The sequence below is a fragment of the Bos indicus genome, chromosome 1, assembly GCF_029378745.1.
Source record: "Bos indicus isolate NIAB-ARS_2022 breed Sahiwal x Tharparkar chromosome 1, NIAB-ARS_B.indTharparkar_mat_pri_1.0, whole genome shotgun sequence".
In the NCBI taxonomy this organism is placed as follows: Eukaryota; Metazoa; Chordata; class Mammalia; order Artiodactyla; family Bovidae; genus Bos; species Bos indicus.
Window position 1 is genome coordinate 46,955,103 of NC_091760.1, and position 14,253 is coordinate 46,969,355.

Consider the following 14,253-nt stretch of genomic DNA (forward strand, 5'->3'; position numbering starts at 1 on the left):
GAAGGCTATCATTAGGGATACAACGAAGGTAAATAATGCTGGACAAATGAAGTGTCAGTATGGTAGACAGAATTCTAGATGCCCATGACCTCTACCCCTGGTGTTACTCCTGTGATTATATTATGTTATATGGGAAAAGTAACTTTTCAGTTGTAATTAAGGTTGCTAATCAGTTGACCTTAAACTAGGGAGACTGTTCAGGTGCACCTGAACACTTTAAAAGCATAGAGTTTTCTTTGGCTGGTCACAGAAGAGGGAGTCAGAGAGATTCTAAGTCTAAGAAGGATTCAACCCACAGTTATTGACTTTGAAGACAGAGGAAGGTGCCCACAAGCTAAGAAATTCAGGTAGTTTCTAGATATCCAGAAAGAAAACGGGATCTCAGTTCACATGCCCAAGGACGTGGATTTTGCCAACAACCTGAATTAGCTTGGAAGCAGATTCTTCCTTAGAGCCTTCAGATAAGAGCTCATCCCAATTGACTATTTTGTCCTTGTGAAGCTCCATGCAGAGAATACAGCCAAGCCCGCCCAGACTTTTGACCTGTGGAACTGTGAGCTTGTAGTGAACTTTTGTACATTTCCTGCTGTTCTTCCTTTTTTTTTTTTTTTTGGTTTCAGTTTTATTGGGGGTATAATTGGCATACAGAACTATATAAGTTTAAAGTGTACAGAATAATGACTAGACATATGTAAGTTGTGAAATGACTATCACAGCAGGTTTACTTAACATCCATCACCTTATATGGTTATAAAGTTTTTGGTTTCCCTTGAGGTAAGAACTTTTGGGATGTATGCTCTTAGCAACTTTCAAGTATACAATAGTGTTAACTACAGTCATCATGTTGTACATTATATCCTTACTACTTATTTATCTTTTAGCTGAAAGTTTGTAACTTTGACCACTTTCACCCAATTCTCCTACCTCCCACTTCTCGCCTCTGGTAACCACATATCTGTTCTCTTTTTATATGAGTTTTTTTTTTTTTTTTTTATTCCACATGTAAATACATAGAACACTACATGAATTTGTGTCATCCTTGTGCAAGGGCCGTGAAAATCTTTACTGTATGGTTCCAGTTTTTGTGTATGTACTGCTGAAGTGAAGCATCCTGCTATTCTTATCAAGGCTCCAAATCAGTAAGGGAGGTGTTCCAGTAAGCTGAAGCACTCGTTTTAACACACATGGTCACTGCACAGGCTTAGCAGTGCCCTTTTGTCCATCAATTTCCCACTACCTGTAGGAAAATTTTAAGGAAAAGAAAGTCCATCTTGCCTATTGCCCACGTTTTCAAAATAGTCTATAAGAGGGTCCTTGAGCAAAAAAGTCTATAAGAAGGTCCTATAAGAGGCTGCTTGAGGGGGGTGATTAGGACAGTCTCTCTGACCATTAGTAGCATTGGTTCACTGTGCAGACTCTCTCTGTTTGCTGCAAGACCGGTGTTTTCTAGAAGTATTCCCCTAAACTCTGCAGCAGCCAAGATATTAGATGGTAGGAGACCTTGTTTATAAAATAAATCCAGACACTCACTTTAAGAACTGGTCAACAAATAGTTACTGAGGATGCTTAGAAATTTGAGAACTGAAGTTACAGTTTCTTCTGCAGCTTAGAATCAGAGATGATGGGCAGGAGTTTTATTATTATTAGTTTAACAAGCTTAAGTTTCTCCAGCCACGCATATGTAACAAAAATGAATGGTTACATATTCATTTGGGGTGCTTGTGAATGATTCAAAAAGAACTTGTTCCTTACAAAGTTTATTGCTGAATGACTCATTATAGGGTAACGATGAAAACAAGCCTTCTAATTTAAAGAGTTATGCAAATATTACTTTAAAAGTTAACTTTGTGGGGTACAATTTCCATACAATAAAATGCATATATTTTAAGTGTATAGTTAAGTAAATGTATACACTCATATCATCATCATAATCAAGGTATAGCTCATTTTCTCACAGATCCCTCATACACAACCTCTGCAATCAGTCTCTTCTTTCAGCTAGTTTCAGGCAACCATTGATTTCATTTTTGTCAGTATAGATGAGTTTTGCCTTTTCTAGTGTACATACAAATGGAATCAGACAGTACACATATCCTTTGTATTGAGTTCCTTTCACTCAGCATGATGTTTTTGAGACTCATTCACAAGGTTGTATTTATTAGTAATTCATATTTTTTATTGCTGAGTAGTATTTAATTGTATTAATAACACAATTTGTTAGCCTATTGGTGGGTGTTTGAATTGTCTCAGTTTTGGGCTATTATGAATAAAATTGCTATGGGCAGTCTTTGGGTGGAAGTAGGTTATTTCATTTTGGTAAATACTTTGGGGTGGTATAGCTGGTTGATGTGATAAGTATGTTTAACTTTAAAAGAAACTGTCCAGCTGTTTTTCCAAGGTGACTGCACCATTTTCCAGTCTCAATAGCGAGAGAAGATGCTATTCTCAGTCTTCCTCAATACTTGGTATTGTCAGCCTTTTGAAAGGGTGTGTGGTAGTATCTTTCCAATGGATATGTAGTGGTATCTGATCATAGCTTTAATTTACAATTTCCTGATAATTAATGATGTTTAACATCTCTTCTTGTGCTCATCACCACACGGGTATCTTTGGTGAAGTGCCTGTTCAAGTTCTTCTGCTCATCAAAAAATAATTAGATTGTATCATTATTATCAAGTTATAAAACTTTTGAACTATATTTTGAATATAAGCCCACTGTCATATATGTACTAAAGAAACTTCTCTCAACTTGTAACTTGCCTTTTTGACATTTCTTTAAGAAGTCTATTTTGCCTCATTTTTCACCTTCTTCTTCTTCAGGGCCTCTAATTACACGTATTTAGGCTATTTTCTGCTGTCCTATGGGTCTCTAGGGATCTACTTATTTTTCTTCAAAATATTTTCTCTTTATTCATTAGCTTGGATGATTGCTATAGATTTGCCTTCCTATATTCAAGTTCATCAGTGACTATTTCCCTCTCCTTTCTGACCTACTGTGATATTTTTTTGGCATTGTAATTTTTAAGTTCTAAAATTTCCATTCAGCTCTTCTTTATAGTTTACATTTCTCAGCAGAGTCCTTACATTTTAACTCATGATGTCCCTATCAGCTTAATTTTTTGAACATATTTAAGCAGTTGCTTAAAAAACTCGTATTTTCTAAAAACATCATCTCAGTAATTTTGGGACTGGAGTTTTCCCCTTAACTCTGGGTCACTTTGCTGTTTTTTGCACGTCTAGTAATCTTTAGAATTATGTACTGCACGTTGGTGGTGGTGCATTGTACAGGTTCTGGACTTTTGTTATCTTCCTTTAAGAAGTGTCACTGTTCCTTCTATTATGCAGCTCATTTACTGATTGATTACCTGGCACCCCGTAGGCTTGTTTTTATTCTTTGCTAGAGGACACTTGTTGGAAAACTCAATATGTTTCCCAAGCCCCTCAATTATTGTGGGTCTCAACTTCTAAATTCAGTTTTCACTGCAGATCTTTTAAAGGCTTGGTTTTAGACTTTGTTAGGGTAGTTATTGGGTGGACCTTGCCAGAACGTCCATGTCTTCTAGCACTGTTTGGTATCTAGTATGTCTATTCTGTTCTTGTCTCTATGGTGACTGTTTTCTATAGTTACTACAAGCCTCAGGTACTCTTGCCATGGGCATGTGCATCTTAGCTTTAAGGCAAGGACTCGTAGAGAAACTTCTGCACAAGTTCTGGCTCTCTCCCTTCTCTCTATCCCCAACATACCTCCTTTACTTTCTGGTGCCCTGCCCTGCAGATTCTGATTGCTTCAGCTTTCCTCAGCTCTGACCTCTGCCTCTTCCACTCAACAGGACCATTGTGCTCTGTTGAATTCTAGTTTGCTATGTCATGGTTGGGCAATTGTGCCCAGGTAAAGATCCAGGGAAATCACAGTGCTCACTTTATTTCTCCTCTCTCAAGGCTCACAGTGTTGTGTTTCCTATTGTCTAAATACAGTGTTTTAAAAAATGTCCATTGTCTAAAAACAATGGCTTTATGTGCTAGCTCCAACTTTATTGTTTATAGCAGAAGGGCTATTCCAACATTGCTCCATATCTGGAAGTGAAAGTTTATAAGATGTGCTGTTAAGGATTAAATAAGGTAAAGATGAATGGATTTAACCCCAAAGAGACCCCAAAGCTTCTTTTTGCACTGAAAAAGCATTTTTAATAGTCATGAATCCCATCCGATGGCTCAAGGCCCTATACGTAGGAAGTTAATGTGATGGGTCGAGTGTAGTTCTTCTACACTGTTTCCAGAAATGGAGCCCAAGAGCCATCTCTTTAAGAAATAAAAAGAAGCTTTCTAAAAATAATTGGATAGTAGTAGTGATAGCAATAACAAATTACTATTAGTGAGTACTTAATGCTCTAGGTGTTCTTATTAAGGCTTTATTTTTATTAACCAATTTATTCTTTATAATAACCCAGTCTTTAAGTCCTAATTACTAACCTGAATATTAAAATGACTAATTAATAATCCTGTTTAGAGATGAGAAAATTGTGGTATTAATAGGTTAAAAAAACTTTCTTGAGGTGACACATCTGGTAAGTGGTAGATGAAAAGCCTTTTCCAGTTTCTATCATAGAAATGTTACACAGCATAAAGGATCTCAGAAGCACAGAGTGTATTCATGTGTAAATGAGTAGGTGAGTTTGTGATGGTATTGGTGAGCACATGTGAGCATGTGAGAGTGTGTGTGGATAGGTGAGGGCTCCTGCCTCAGGGTCTTCCTAAATGGTGTTCTTTCTCTTGATTGCCCACCCCTCTTCATCTTAAATCAACTCAATCTTATCTTTCAGGATTTAATGTCAATATCAGTATTTCAAGGATACCTCTCAGGTGTTTTCATAATGTGTTCTTATTTCTCTCTTTTTTTTTTTTCTTATTTATTTCTTGCTATCACAATCATAATTGAATTTACAGAAATATTTAATGGATGTCTTTTCCACTAGACTGTAGGCTCCATGGGGCCTGTTTCCCACCATGTCTTCAACATGTAGCACAGTTTCTGGTTATGTGCTCAATGTGTATTTGTTAAATGAATGAACGAATGTCCAAGAGCAAGTGACTCTTCTCATGTTGCTATAAACTTATTTACTTTTGAGAATTGCAAAAGTTCTTTTTGGCCTTTTCCTCCAATTAAAAAAATTACATATAGTAAAATTTATTCTTTTTGATATACTTTTTGCAAAAGTAAAGAGTTATGTGCAACTGACAAAGGCAATTTCCAAAATATACAAACTGCTCATACATCTCAATAACAACAAAAAACCTTACCAAAAAATGGGCAGAAGACCTAAATTGACAGTTATCCAAAAAAGACATACAGATGGCCTATAGGCACATGAAAAGACGTTCAACATTGCTGATTATCAGAGAAATGCAAGTCAAAACTACAGTGGTCAAAATGGCGTCACCAAGAAAAGTCTACAAACAACAAAGGCTGGGTAGGATGTAGAGGAAAGGGAACTCTCTTACACTTTTGGTGGGGATGTAAATTGGTACAGCTTCTATGGAAAACAATAAGGAAGTTCCTTAAAAAGCTGAAAATAGCACTACCAACGATTCAGCAATTCTATTCTTCTTGCTAACCCTTTGTAGTCAGACTCTACCCACAACCCTTACTCTGGCAAATACTGAGCATCGCTTATTTTATATTAACCTGGCTCTTTCCTTTTGCTTCCTTCCTTGCCTAATTTCAGTTATCTTACTGCTCCTTAACACTCCTGAATACTTTATCAGAGAAATAAAATTACTTCTAGACTGTTGCTGCACCCATTATGTCCCACATGGAGTTATTTAAACCAATAACTTGACTACTTGGAAGAGTAAGAAGAGAGACACTAGGCCAGTTGGCATTTTTGTCAGTGGCATGTTATTTCTACTTTCTTAGCAGCTCCGGCATCTGTATGCATCTCTACTTCACCGAAAGTCAAAGTGTTAGTTGTTCAGTTGTCTCTGACTCTTTGCGACCCCATGGGTTATTGCCTACCAAGGTCCTCTGTCCATGGAATTCTCCAGGCAAGAATATTAAAGTGGGCAGCCATTCTCTTCTCCAGGATTCTTCCTGATGCAGTGATCAAACCTGGATCTCCCTCATTGCAGGCAGATTCTTTACTGTCTGAGCCACCAGGGAAGCCCATTAGTCAATGAAAAACTACCCCTGCCTTCCTGATTTGTCCAGATTAGTGCAATGGCCTCCATACTAGTTCCCATGCCTCCAGTACTCCTTCCAGTATCACATCTTTTTGCTTTCTCATACTGTTCATGGGGTTCTCAAGGCAAGAATGCTAAAGTGGTTTGCCATTCCCTTCTCCAGTGGACCACGTTTTGTTGGAGAAGACTCTTGAGAGTCCCATGGACTGCAAGGAGATCAAACCAGTCAATCCTAAAGGAAATCAACCCTGAATATTCATTGGAAGGACTGATGCTGAAGCTGAAACTCCAATACTTTGGCCACCTGATGCGAAGTGCCGAGTCATTAGAAAAGACCCTGATGCTGGGAAAGTTTGAGGGCAGGGAAAAGAAGGGGATGACAGAGGATGAGATGGTTGGATGGCATCACTGACTCAATGGACATGAGTTTGAGCAAGCTCTGGGAGTTGGTGATGGACAGGGAGGCCTGGCGTGCTGCAGACCATGGGGTTGCAAAGAGTCAGACATGACTGAGTGACTGAATAGCAACAAAATACTCCTTTGCTTATGTTTAATCTCTACCTTTTCTCCAGAGCAACTTTCTGAGCCTCTAAGACCTAAAACTCTTCATTGGTACCTTATTGAGCCTCATCAAAACATTCACAGCTCTTCATGGGGTCCCCTGCTTACTTCTGCAGAATTATCCCTATTGGATCTTGTACCTTGTATTCTGTGATGTTCTAGTGGTCCCAAACTATTTGGCATTTTCCAAATGTGAAATAGGTTTTATGTCCTTATGCTTTTGTTCACACTTCCCAGAAAGACTTTCCTCACTGTATCTACTCATTATCAAAGACTCAATACAGGCTGGCTCTTCTCAAAGGCATTCTTCTCAAAGACCAGTTAACTGTTCTTTATTCCCTCTTTTTGTCCCCACAGTCACCTATCCACCCACTTGCCATAACACCCATAATTCCTTATTGCAAACCCATGCTCACATATTTATCTCCCATTTCCTAGAAACAAAGCTCTTTGAGATCAAGTCTATCTCTTGATTCCCTTTGAGTTCTCAGTGCTTGGCACAGAGCCTCACATATAGCAGGTGCTCAATGCACATTTGCTGAACACAACAATGAATAAAGTTTTTACTGTATTATTATATTTACACTTTAATAACTTACTTTAAACCTGTTTTAAATTTATCTAGTTTTTGAAGTTTTTGGAAAATTTTTGACCAAGTACTCTCCCATTTCACGAGACACTGCTGATTCTATTTGTGGGGCCACATGAAGTTCTCTCTGGCTTTCGTTCAATCACTATGCATCTTTCTCTGTGTGACCTGGTCTGTTGGCGTTATTTCAATTGGGCTTACCCATGGCTGTCTGCTTGCGTGTAGAAACTCAACTTGCAATTGTAGCAGTAAAAAAAGGGAAAAACAGGGTATGTCGAAAGTGAACATGAATTTCCCATTAGTGGCTAACTGTCTTTGAACTTCCTCTCCACTGAGGCTTAGCTATCACTAAGCTATCACTTAGCTAAAGTCAGAGCCATCACTGAGCTCAGGTCTGGACTGGCTACAGGTCACACTGTTACTCAGCTCTTTATCTGTTATATTCAGTGTCATATTAACTTTATGAGCTGCTACCCTAAAAATCTTAGTCCTCAGGTGTTTGGGTTCAACATATTTGCCATTGAAGTAGAGTGAGGACATTAAATCCTCTAAAAAATTCTGTACAACCAATGCTGTCATGTAATTAAAACAAACAAACAAACACTGACACAGGATATGATTCTTATCAATAAAGTACCCACATTTGTAACCAGCCAGCTGTTGGTCAGGAGTGAGGGCAGGTGAGAGAAGGGAGGAATATTCTGTATTTTCATCTCATCAAACCAGGTTTATGGTCTAGGTAGGTATTTGCTTCATCCCCGTTGCATGCCCACAAGTATAAACTTGGAACCTTCTGGAAAGGCAGCTGTCACCTGTTAGGACAATTGCATAGTCTAGGACAAATTCAAGTTGTAAAGAAATGATTAGCACCATGGTTTCAAATTTTCATAAGACCAATTTAGGCCCCACCAATGTTTCTCAAATCTGCATTTTACAGTAGGATCAGCTGGGCAACTTTCTAGAAAGATATTCCTGGCTTATACCCCTGAAGACTGCATGCAGTTCAGTACACTTGGAGGGGACCCTTGGAAGCTATACTTTAAATAATCTCTCTGGATGATTCTGATGCACAAAGATGAAAAACTCTTTTTCTTGGATGGTTGGAGCCAAACTGGATATTATCCTTCTGAAAGGCATCCTCAGCATTCTGAGTTTGTTGACAGACTAATGTGCCTTTATTGAAACAGGTTCCAAAACACTGGCACTTTTTGCCCCAAACCTCATCTGTTTTCAATGTCTGGAAGTACATTTGATTTTGTGGAAAACACCCATGAGCAGAAAGCAAAGATGGAAACCAAGAAGGACTCAGGCTGAAGAGAAGCATCAGGAGTGACCCAGAAGTTCTGAGCTTAAATTCTGCTGGGATAAGCATCCTCTGAACAGAGTTTGTGGAGCATCTCTGGAGTACCGTGCATCAGCACCGCACAGCGGATTCCCTGTGCAGTGAACTGAGTTTACATTTTCACACCCTCCTGCTTTGACTTACCTCATCGTTAACAGCCTAGTGCCAACCCAAAGTTTGGACATGTTTGACATGGTGGTTGCACAAATGGAATTGGAGCAGAGTAGTGATAAGAGATACACAGCTGCCTGCAGAGATGAACAGATATGTGGATGTCTTATCACTTAACCTTTTTTTTTTTTTTTTTAATGAGTTGAATTTCAAAAGGTTGGTCAAGTTCTCCAAGTTTGGTTCAGGTCTCTAAAAGTTAGGCTTGGTCTCCATATGTGTGGCACTTTTCTTTATAAGCTCTGGACTTAGGAGTGTGTGGTGGGGAGGCAGAAGAGTGGTCGCAGCTGAGGATTTTCACTTAAGTTGAATAATAAACAACAAGTACTATGCTTGAGATGGAGAAGGCAATGGCAACCCACTCCAGTACTCTTGCCTGGAAAATCCCATGGATGGAGGAGCCTGCTAGGCGGCAGTCCATGGGGTTGCTAAATCGGACACGACTGAACAACTTCACTTTCACTTTTCGCTTTCATGCTTTGAAGAAGGAAATGGCAACCCACTCCAGTGTTCTGGCCTGGAGGATCCCAGGGATGGGGAAGCCTGGTGGGCTGCCATCTATGGGGTCACACAGAGTCGGAAATGACTGAAGTGACTTAGCATGCTTGAGAAGCATGACATTTTAACAGAGACTTTAAAGAAAGAATTTTATTTATTTATTTATTTATTTGGCTGTACCGGGTCTTAGTTTTGGCAGGTAGGGTCCTCAGTTGCGGCCTTTGGGATCAGGGAACTAGACCAGGCCCCTGGCACTGGGAGCACGGAGTCTTAGCCAAAGGACCCCAGGGAAGTTCCTCACAGAGACTTTTTAAGCAACCACTTTCCAGTGCTATTTTGATCTTGGGAGATCAGGAAATGGAGACAGCACACCTGAACCTTGTAGCAGAAGGTGGAAACCCTTCAGCACATCTCAGGAAACTGACTATTAGCTATCACGAAGGCAGGGGATTGCTGTGGTTTCTTTTTGAAATGATCTCATGAAACAAATGAGCAATTTTTAGTCTTCTACATTCTCATTTCTGGTAGAAGGAATTAGTGGAAATTTTACTGTTCTTAAAATAATGAGACATAATTATCCTTAAGTTTGGAAAACTAGAAAAGGATGTTAAAATCAGGGTCTTCTTACAGGAAGGAAGGAACCTTAGAGATACCAGGTTTAGCCCCTGGAATCACCTTTATCCTTCTCTCTCAAGTGGTTGTCTAGCTTCATATTGATAAACAAGGATAATCCAGCTATTTTCCTTAATAAGTCACTGAAGTTCAAATGCAAAGATGGGTGAGCACCTCTGACTTGCTTCTGCCTCTCTCGAGTGCAATACATCAACACCAGCTATCACCAAGGCCAAATAGTTTACTCAAGTTTTTGGCCAAGGAATTACTTGGGTAGAACAGAAAGTCCTGCATAACCTCTCTTGTCTGCCAAACAGTATTGGCATTGGAGCCATTCACTGTAGAGTGAGAGTGAGAATTTCCTGGCTGTTTGAATATGTCATTCAATCTTTCAAATCTTTGTGTTCTCCCTATAAAATGTAACTTGCATGGCCTGAATGATAATACATGTGGAACATAGATGATATACAATAGAGACAATAAATTATATACCTTTGCTTGGGCAAGTAGCAATTTTTGTGATGACATTAAAATTACTTTGTGTTACTGATTGTACTCTTCCAAAGTAGGACAGACATGCGACTGGTTTAACACTGAGAAGGAAAAACAAATCTAATTTGGAGGAGTAGATAAAGGTGAGTCTGTTAAAAGCAAACAACCTGAGGCATCTCTCTTTGTAGATAGCATCCTGTCTGTCTCTGCTTTGGCAAAAGCATGTGTGGGCAAACAACTACATTATTTGATATTGTCTTAAAAAGATCAAGCTCCAATGACAATGTTTGCATCTATGGCAAACATTCTTAAAAGGATAAGTTCATTTAAAACATGCTTGGAGAAGGAAATGGCAACCCACTCCAGTACTCTTGCCTGGAAAATCCCATGGACAGAGGAGCCTGGTAGGCTGCAGTCCATGGCGTCATAAAGAGTCGGACACGACTAAGCGACTTCACTTCAACTATATTAACAGAGGTTGCCAGATTTCTCTTGAATAAGACTAATATTTCATAATTCTAATAGTATAAAAATGTGCCCTTCCCCTCTATTAAAAGTAGCTATTATTCTTTAACCTTGAGGAATTTTATGATTTCAAAGTGATAACTAGTTTTATTTTAATGGATATATTGATATACCTGTTTAAAAGTTCCTTTACCACTTTGCTAATTTGCAGGTTGTCTTTATAAACTGTTCATAAATTTTGCTTTTTGGATTGTCTTGTCAGTATGTTACAGCTCTTTATATACTAAATGTAGTAACTTAAAAAAAAAACAAACATGCAGACAGAAGTCTTTATGTTTTGTGCAAATTCATTTTTAGTAACTACACTTTACTTGCTTTTCCTCTTTCACACCAACTTTTGGTGGTCAACATTATTGTCTCCCTAGCATTTCTTTCCGAAGTCTAACTTTCACCTTCCCTTTCTGGTCCCAGTCATTTCCACAGCTTGACCACTGCTTTCCTTGCTCTCTCCAGCTCCCAGTCTCCTGCCCTATGAATATTTCATGGGAAGGGTACCTAGACTTGATAACTTCTTATTATAATCATGACAATAGCACAGATAAACTTCTTTACTAGATAATTTTGTAGGCATGGTTTGGTTTACCTAATAACCCTGTCTAGCAGGTTATCTCAGTTCTAAGAATGAAGGAATGACGTTAGGAGAAATGGTAGAGTAAATAATATCAGATGTTGACATGGTTGATCTTATCTTTTATTAATGCTCTGCTTTATCTATCATACAATATTGCCTCCTTTTCAGAGAAAGGTCTTGTATTGACTGGTAATCTGCATTCCAAAAGTCTTGATTCCAGGCATTGTTTTAATGAGGGCAGTACTTTATGGAGTCTCTCATATAGTTATATGTATGCCTGTGTTATGTTGGTCTGCTGCTGCTGCTAAGTCGCTTCAGTTGTGTCCGACTCTATGCGACCCCAGAGATGGCAGCCACCAGGCTCTGCCGTCCCTGGGATTCTCCAGGCAAGAACACTGGAGTGGGTTGCCATTTCCTTTTCCAATGCATGAAAGTGAACAGTGAAAGTGAAGTCCCTCAGTCGTGTCTGACTCTTCACGACCCCATGGACTGTAGCCTACCAGGTTCCTCCGTCCATGGGATTTTCCAGGCAAGAGTACTGGAGTGGGGTGCCATTGCCTTCTCGGGTTAGGTTGGTCAGAAAAGGGAAATTGTCTTAGTAGTAAAGAAACTGCTGAGTATCCAAAAAAAAAAAAAAGAGAAGGAAATATACTATACAATACAGAAAAAGAGAACATTGGAGCTACTAAAACAAAAGATAATTTGAATACAAGTTTGCAATCCACATGAGTCTGTAATCTTGCTAATGAGATTCCCTGAAGGCTATTTTATAACCTTGCTGCTCAACTTGTGGAAAAAAAAAATTGTTGACAAAACAAAGGCTATTCTGTCAGTTCCTTGTTGTGGTTGTGAGATGAATTTATGTAATAAAGTGCTATTTAAAGCATGGGCTATGGTTTTATGCAGCTGACTTTACTTAATTCTAAAAGAAAAGCTCATTGAACAGTGTGGCTCAACCTGATGGAGGTGTAGCTTTAGCTACATAAATTTCTGAAATTCTATAACATTCCTGAGAGATTGGTAAATATTTTTCTCTTTTTGTCACAGAAGAGGCTAAGATAATAATAATAACAATGATACTAACAAAAACTGTGGTACTCTATAAAATTTGAAAATCATTCTTTATATTAATAGGATTGGGAAGTATTGAGGGAAAAGGCAGGTCCTGTTGTGCTTCATTATTATTTTGCAAGTTAAATCATTACTCTGGTTTAGGTTGGTGGCTGAATGACAGATACTGTTTTAAGTAAGAGTAAGAGACTATGGGTGTCAATTGAGAACTATATAAAAACTCGCACTCAATGTATTGTTTTTCCATTCCGTTATTCTCTTTTGTCACAGATTCAAACACACTTTATATGTACCCATATAAAGCAAGTAAAGTGTAGTTACTTTTTTAATTTTTAAATTTTGGGGGGTAAATGTTAACATATGTGTATAATATCATTTCAACATAAAATTATTTAGATACTGTAATTTTTTTTTTACTAAGGCTTCAAAATTCAATGTGCATTTTACTAACAAGTCAACTTGAACTAGCCATATTTTAGGTAGATGATAGCCACATGTGGCTTGTAACCATACTTTTGGCCTCCTGGGTCTGATGAAGAACAGTAAACAACACAGGCATGACCATTATCTGTAATATTACTTTCTTTTTTGGCACTGCTGCCAAGTCGCTTCAGTCGTGTCCGACTCTGTGCGACCCCATAGACGGCAGCCCACCAGGCTCCCCCGTCCCTGGGATTCTCCAGGCAAGAACACTGGAGTGGGTTGCCATTTCCTTCTCCAATGCATGAAAGTGGAAAGTGAAAGTGAAGTCACTCAGTTGTGTCTGACTCTTAGTGACCCCATGGACTGCAGCCTACCAGGCTCCTCCATCCATGGGATTTTCCGGGCAACCATTGCCTTCTCCCTTTTTGGCACACATACCTGAATTTATATATCCAAATGCAGCCAATTTCCTTCAAAATGAAAGCATGTTTCTACACTACTGACAGGTTTAAGATTTTGGAATTTCACTTTTTCAGAACCTTTTAAATACTGTCAAGGGTGTTAAGTTTTGCTACTTAGAGTGGAGTTGATTTATGGTAAGGCTGAAAGCTCTTTGAAGCCAAGTGAAGTAGATGACTGGGCTGAGTAACATCATTGTGCTAAAACATGAATCAAGAATATGAGCAACTCTCCCATCTCGTGTTTCTTGTTTTATAAAGAGCATTTAATAACAAACAGTGATTTGCTGATCCCAATGCTGCCTTTGGCAGAGTCAAAAGTTCAAGGCCCTGCCTGACTGAGCTCCATCTAACTTTATAGATGTACTTGCCATGATACTGCAAGAACTCTGGTGACAAGAACTACATGACCTTCCCTCCATCCTTACTAGCCTTATGCTTTTGCTTATATTGCTCCTTATTCTCATCGACTTGTACTTATTATCCTTCATTCCAGAGAAGTTTTAATGTGGCCCTCTTTATTTGTGTTGAATTCTATTCATCTTTAAGGATCTATATAATTATAGTTCCAATAGCTTCCCAACTGGAAACAAATCTTTGAGTATACCTATATTCCCATGTCTCCTTCTATTTTGTGGTATAGCTGTTAGATTCTAAACTTTCTGCTTAAGTGCCTTCAGTTTTGTAGGACTAGCATCTAGCCCAGCTTCTTCTCCTATTAAATGGGAATAATAAATCTAAATAAATCTAAACAATAAATAATAAG

At 38.6% G+C, this 14,253-nt stretch overlaps 1 non-coding gene across 1 annotated transcript; it reads right to left on the reverse strand.

Annotated features, from left to right (window-relative positions):
• Positions 1 to 1,004: 1,004 nt before the first annotated feature.
• On the reverse strand, positions 1,005 to 1,110 carry LOC139185292 (U6 spliceosomal RNA). The gene has a single exon (XR_011568912.1). It is a non-coding gene; the product is annotated as a U6 spliceosomal RNA (small nuclear RNA).
• Positions 1,111 to 14,253: the final 13,143 nt, after the last annotated feature.